Genomic DNA, 7,376 nt, shown 5'->3' with positions numbered 1-7,376 from the left:
TCAATTTTGAGTTAATTTTTGAGAAGGATATAAGGTCTCTCCCTAGATTTGTTACTATTTTAATTTTTGCATGTAGATATGCTGTTGTTCAGCATCATTTGTTGATAAGATCACCTTTGTGCTATTGTATTGCCTTTGTTCCTTTGCCAAAGATCAGTAGACTATATTTATAAGGGTCTATTTCTAGGCTCTCTATTCTGTTCAATTGGTCTATTTATCTATTCTTTTGCCAGTAACACACTGTATTGATTACTGTAGCTTTATAAAATGTCTTAAAGTCATGTAGTGTTGGTCCTATGGCTTTGTTCTTCTCCTTCAATATTGTTTTGACTACTCTGGCTCTTTTGCCAATAATATACAAACTTTAAAATCACTTTGTTGATACCCACAAAATAACTTGCTGATATTTTGATTGGGTTGTATTGAATCTGTAGATTGCATTGAGATGAACTAAAATTTAACAATAATAGGTCTTCTTATCCATGAACCTGGAATATTTTTCCATTTACTTAGTTCTTTGATTTCTTTCATCAGAGTTTTGTGGTTTTTCTCATATAGATCATGTATATATTTTGTTAAATTTGTGCCTAAGTATTTCACTTTGGGAAGTAAGACTGTAAATGGTATTATGTTTTTAATTTCAAATTCTACGTGTTCATTATTGGTATATAAAAAAATGATTGACTTTTGTATATTAATCTTGAATCCTACAACCTTGTTCTTATTACTTCTTAGCAACAGGAGATTTTTTGTTAATTCTATAATATATTCCACATAGATAATTGTGTCATTTATGAACAAAGATAGTTTTATTTCTTCCTTCTCAGTCTTATACATTTTATTTCCATTTTTTGTCTTACTGCATTTGCTAGGACTTTTAGTATAATGTTGAAAAGGAATAGTGAGAGGGGACATTTATTCTTACTTTTTTCCTGATCTTAGCAGAAAAGCTTCCAGTTTCTCACTCTTCAGTATCAAGGTATACAAATTTTATTTTAAAAAACACACATTAAGTTGTTATAAATTTAAATAGAAAACAACACTCTAGTATGTTTGCATGTCTAATTTTAAATAAGTGTAGACAGTTAAGGCACTATATTTTTCTTCCAGAATTACTTCTGGGTAGTCTTGGAATGAAGCCCACTCCTCCATCCCTTAAATTTCTAATAAATTTATCGTTAATTAGGGACATTTTAGGTCTGCAGCAGTTTTTGCTTCCTTGAAAGACAACGCTGTGCTTCCTCACCTGCCCCCCACCAAAGGTGCCAGCAGATTAATGAACTGAGGCTAAGTAAAATTCTGATCAATCTATAGGAAACTTTGACGTGGAATTCAGACCCAGTTCATTAGTAGCTGGTTTAAATGTTGAGAAAGGGTTATTTCCATAATACAGATCCTGGGCTTCCCAGTACTGAATTCAATAGCAGATATAAGCCAGGCTGAAGTAGATCCATGACTCTTCCATTGAGTCATATTAGTGTCCTGGGTACTAATCAGCATTCTAAAAAATGTATCTTATCATATTTTCAGACTTTTGCAAAACTTCATCATATATAGAAAAACAGAGAAATAAGTTGGTTAGTAAAAATTTTCCAAATTCCAGCAGAATGGATTCTATAACACCCCCAGATCAGCCACGTAGGGCAGTTTCCAGAGGTTCTTCTGCTCACTCTTCTTCAGCTTCAAGTTCAGCTTCAAATCCTTATCTGACCCTATAGATTGGCAGGGAACAAAATAATATTTGTTTGTTTTCTAATTCATAAAATTTATTTTCATTTATTTTAAGCAAATTTGTTAAGAAAGGCTTTATAAGGAATTAAAGGTAATATAATAAACATGCAATGCACCCTCACAAAGTTTAAGAAATAAATCATTGTCAATTACCAACATTGTTTAAATTCTTAGTGGGAAAACCTTAGTATTTACCAATTTTCTAAATTGTTAAAGTTTTGTTTTTTCTTGATATCTTTTGGAAATAATAAAATACTTTGTGGGAACCAGACATTTGTTTATTGTGCTATGAAACATTATATTGACTGTCGAAACAGAATACCTGTAATATGTATCAAAATGACTTTGAATTATTTATTCATTTATTCAGTAACCATATATTGAGCTTCTGTTATATGACAGGCGCTTATGTTTTACTTAGCATTCTATGATGGTGTTCTTAATTTGAAGTGAGATAATTCTTATAGTTTATTCCTTGTACCATATGGTCAGTCAGGATTCTTTCAATCCCACCTCTGGGGGAAGCTCATGCACCTCGGTGCCTCTCTGAGATAAATGGATCCTCCCTGTTTTTGCCTAAACCTATACACCTATTATACTTACAATAACCATTTGCCTCTTTCAAGGGCAGTTCTGTGTTCAAATTTTTGTCTTAATTTTTAGCTCATAAAATATGTTAATTAGTTATGTGTAAATGGTTTCTTTGTACTTTGTTGAGAACATATACTGTGCACTTGCCACATAAAGGGAAGCATTCTGTAAATATTTGTTGAGTAAATTGATAAGTATGTCTTAATTAGAAGCAGAATTTATCAAAAGGAAAAAATGTATCACACTTTTCAGCTAAATTTGGAGCTCTTTTAAAAGGAAAGTAAGATTCATACCACCTCAAGTTTGCTCTTCTGCCCATCTCTGGCTCAAAAATCTCTGTTACAACCTTTCACATTACTGCTTTTGTACTTATATGCACACTTTTCTAACTAGAATAAACTATCTCTCCACTTCTACTCCTATGTAAATCTTTCCCATCCTCCAAAGGCAATTCCCCTGGGAAATTTCCCCAGGACAAGTTTCTATGTTTCCATTGGCCAGTAACTAGACATGTAAATACTTGGGGACAAAAAAAGAAAACTCCATTATTTTTTCTCTAGGCTTTTGGTTCCTATTGTTTTTTAAGTTCTTCAAATAAATATAAGGGGATGAGGGTGAGGGGACTCCTTCCATATTTTTTTCAATAAAACAAATATACATTATATTCTAAATATGACAAAACATATTGTTTAAGTAAGCAAGCACCCCCAATGTGATTTTAATATTTTTCTTTTTAAAAAAATTAATCATTTCTAACCTCTGTCTCCTAACTTATAGTTTTTGATGTACATTTGGACATTAATCATTTACTGTCTCATGAGATTACTTATATTATACTGTTTAATTACTTTTACTATAGAGTTGTTTAATTGTTTACTGATTTAGAAACATGGTAAGAGTTCTGAAAACAAAGTAGTTTCTCCAGGAATCTACTTTGGAAAAGAATTACTTTGGGGTTGATTGAAGTTTGAGAGCACTGAAATTGAGATTCCTAGGTGAAAAGGAAAGGAGTTGGAACAAAGTTTGGCAGAAAAAGTAAATTAAAATAAACAATTTAACAAGAATAAAGAGTTGTATGGTCTGTATCAAATTCGAATTTGAGCACTAGGTAGTAGAAAATAGAATGGGTAAGAAGGTAGGGAACTCTTCCTGTAGTACTGGGATATTAATTTGTGGCTAATGAAAATTCATATTTTTGAGTCTTGCTGGCTTTGCTCAAATGTCCCCAATGTCCTTTAACTGAGTGTAGGGTGATTTTCCTCAAGTTTCTCTATGGAATACCCAGCTTGGCTTGAAGCTTTTGAGACCTCTATCTCCTTCATACCACTTGAAATTGAAATTCTCAAGTTAAGAGTAAATGAATTGGAACAAAGATGGTACCTCCAGACTTTTAAAAAAGGGGCCTTGTCTTTATCTGGGGCACTTCAGTAAAACTCCTCACACTCTGTCTGTTAGGTACTTCTAGGCTAGCCCTTACCTTTCTTCTCACCTTGGCCTTGGAGCTGCATTTCTCCCATGACTCGCCACACCCTTTTTGACTAAATTATTTATTTGGACTACTTGATTCTTCCCCAAGATTTTGCCTTCAGTTTCCCCTCTGCCCTTACAATCTATTCTTTTGTGAAGCTTCATGTTATCAAATTCAGTGTCAGTTTTCAGAACCTCACTAAAAGCAAAGCCCTCAGTTCCCTACTTGCTAAGGAAAGAAATTTGGACATGGGTAATTGTGAAAGAAAACTAAGGAAATTGAGAGAAAAGGTTACTGGAACAGAGCAAGAACTTCCATATGAGTGGGTGAGTTGAGAAAGAACCTTCCCCAATTTGGCAATAGTGGAAGCCAGCAGGACTGGTTTTTGCAAACTTAGGCTGCCCAGATAGCAGCAAGTTTCCTGCATCCACATTGCTAAGTTCGTTTGTGCTTGGACTTCTCATTGAATGAGGTCATAAGGAAGTGAGAGGAGAGGAGCAGCATGTCTCCAGGACAAGAAAGCTCAAATACCTGCCACAGTGAATATAAGCTACTCTATACCCTCATGGAGAATAGGAAAGAAAGAGGGGAAGAACAATTCTTGAAATTGTTAGCGGAAGGAAACCACTGTCGCTAAGAAAGCATGTGCACTCTTTGTTGGCCCCCAGATGCTCTGTCCCCAAAAGAAAAGCTACAGATGTTTCCCTAACAAAACAGCCTGAACATAATGCAGCTATTCTGGATTTGGAGCCAGATGACCCTTGTTCATATTCTGCCTCAACCATCTCTGTGTCATTTCCCACGAGCAAGATTTTTAGACATTTCATGGTCATCAGAAGGCAGGAAAATCCCCAGCACTGTACTAGACAAGAATCGACAATTTTCAGCACCTAAAAATAAACAAGAGGCACAAAGACTAATTGAACTCCTTGGATATTAGAGACAGCTCTACCATTCTTAACAGTAATTTTAAAGCCTATATATTTAGTGACTAGGAAGGCAGAGATTTTGTGTGGAAAGAAAAACAAGAGAAGGCCTTACAATTAGTCAAAGAATAGATTCAGATATTCAGCACAGTACATTATCCTACTAAAGAATCTAAATTAAAATTAGACATATTATATACACAAGATTATGACACATGGGCATTATGGAAAAAAGACACCGAAGGCCTAACATTTATGCCAGTAGGATTCTGGACCACTAAATTTCCATTCTTGGAAAATTTCTAACATAGATGTGACAAAATGCACCAAACCATTTATATGTATATATAACCCTGAATTTACTAACATATCTAACCAATGATAGCACTTATAATTAATTCAAAACTATTAGATGAAGGCCTTTTGGAAAAACATATAGAGCTTAATACTTCAAAAATAGAAAAAATATTCAGGACCTTACCATTATCTTGCATATACAACACTATGTGACCTCAGCAAATCCACCATATATGGAGTTGCTGACAGCATTTTATAGTTCATTGACCAAACTAACATACCTATTCTGGTATTAACCAGCATCTGGTATAAACCAGATCAGGTTTATGAGCAAGTTAATGGAGAAGGAGATGAGGAAGAAGAGGAAGCTATCCCATGCACCAAAGATAACACAACTACACTCACTATAACAAATACACCTATACCATGATATCAGGCCCTACAATTTAAATTTGCACCACAAATGGATAAGATACCTATGCCTGTGGATACCCAGAAAAATATAACTGTAGGAGACCAGGGAATAACATATTATGAATACGGACTAATAGGATTCCCTAATTTTCCAAGATTTGAAAATTTTTGCCTAGGAGTATACACAGTTCATGATAAAATAATGTACTCAAAACTAGAGGATTCTTTAACACCAGAACAATACTTTGATAAGAAATCAGGGATACTAGCACCGAGTGAGCTCAATTGGCAATAGAAAATAACCACCACTAATATTAACAGACACTCACGCACATGTAGGACCCTTACCAAAACAGGAAAGATAATAAGCAGAACAGACTGGACATGGAAACACTGTTCTCAGTACAGCTATACATGCATGCTAGGATTACAGGGAAATGTAACACAAGGAATGATGGGAAAAATATTATAAGAAGCCCAACTAAATTCAAGAACAATGAACAATAATCAGGATATCAAGGTAGAGCTCATATTAACTTGTTTTAACATATAATTACATTGAACGGACATCACACCAGAGGGAGAAGTACATATTACAGCAGAAGACTAGATCTTGTGTCCACATATAATTTACAAACTAATAATATACTGAAATAGACCACTACAACAAATATCACAGCAACTGAAGATCTAGTTGTACAACCATGTGAGGCAGCTAGGTCATGCAAAACTACATTCATACTATCGTATAACAATATTCATTTTAATATAAGTGCATTCAATAATATACTAAGAATACAGGGATTTTGGAACATATCATTAATAGATAAAGGACTACACATCATTACATGTTGGACAAAACTAGTCAGGAAATACATTATCATAGACAAAAATTCTACTTGATAGAATATCACTGGAAAGGTATCAAGAAGCAAAAGGTGAAAAGACCTTTCATGATACCATTCATAACATATAAAATAACTACATATAAAATATCTAAAAATCAAAACATCTCACATTGCTTATCAAATGCACCATAGGTAAAATATTCATAGAAAATTAGTCACAGAACCACAAGAAAAAAACAAAATACTTAGTTTTAACAATCATTATGGATTCATATTTACATGCTTACATTCATTTAGATTATATCCAGAATTTACAGCATCATCACCCATAGTACTAGGACCATACCTACAAAAAGGAGTAAAATCTCAAACTTTTTATTCCAACCACATAACAAAAGTTACAATGTAACATAATCAAAGAAATATGTAGAGCCAGAATTATACAGTAAGCCCTTGATGTTGGCAATATGCCAACATAAATCTGATGATTATGTACAATACGCCTACCTAAGGAAAATACCATACAGAGAACAGGAATAAAAAGGTGGAGGACATTAAAAGCAAGTTTGAACCCAGAATATTTGACAGCATAGATCCAGGATTTGGATCATACTATTTTGATATAGTAATGCAGAGAGGAGATCAATGGACATTAACTACATGGTCAGTGCAACACTCTATATATCATAATGTAACTAGAATAGATAATAGGTTACCAATATTCACAGGTAAAAAAAAAAGTATCTTAGGAAGAATGCCACATTAAGAACAGTTCCACAGGACTTTGTATAATTCAGAGAGGATATTTTAATGCCACAATATGCATGAGGAGAGCACAATGGAAACCACACTGGATATGTGGAATAATTAGGCCAGCACCAAAACTTTTAAAACCTAATATATTTGAACCCATACTAAACCAACCCTTTAAGGATCATATGCCAACCCATACCTAGAAAAGTACAGATTACATTTAATAAGGAACGAGTTGATGTAACTAAAGTGATATGCCAATGTAAAGATTTGGAAGCTTATGGAGTAACATTTAAACCACTAATACTACCTGATCTACCACCTCTAGATAAAACACCATTAAGAAAA

General features: G+C 33.8%; 1 long non-coding RNA gene across 1 annotated transcript in view; it reads right to left on the bottom strand.

The window, feature by feature from the left end:
* Positions 1-787: 787 nt before the first annotated feature.
* Positions 788-7,376, bottom strand: part of LOC105305683 — an 11,898-nt gene continuing 5,309 nt past the window's right edge. Inside the window, exons 3-4 of the long non-coding RNA XR_897108.2 lie at positions 6,563-6,621; positions 788-1,712 (exon numbers count right to left, since the gene is read on the bottom strand). This is a non-coding gene — a long non-coding RNA (uncharacterized LOC105305683). The remainder of the gene's footprint in view (positions 1,713-6,562; positions 6,622-7,376) is intronic.

Source organism: Pteropus vampyrus, unplaced genomic scaffold, assembly GCF_000151845.1.
Source record: "Pteropus vampyrus isolate Shadow unplaced genomic scaffold, Pvam_2.0 Scaffold1, whole genome shotgun sequence".
NCBI classification, from domain to species: Eukaryota; Metazoa; Chordata; class Mammalia; order Chiroptera; family Pteropodidae; genus Pteropus; species Pteropus vampyrus.
This window is presented reverse-complemented; position numbering and strand designations above follow the sequence as displayed.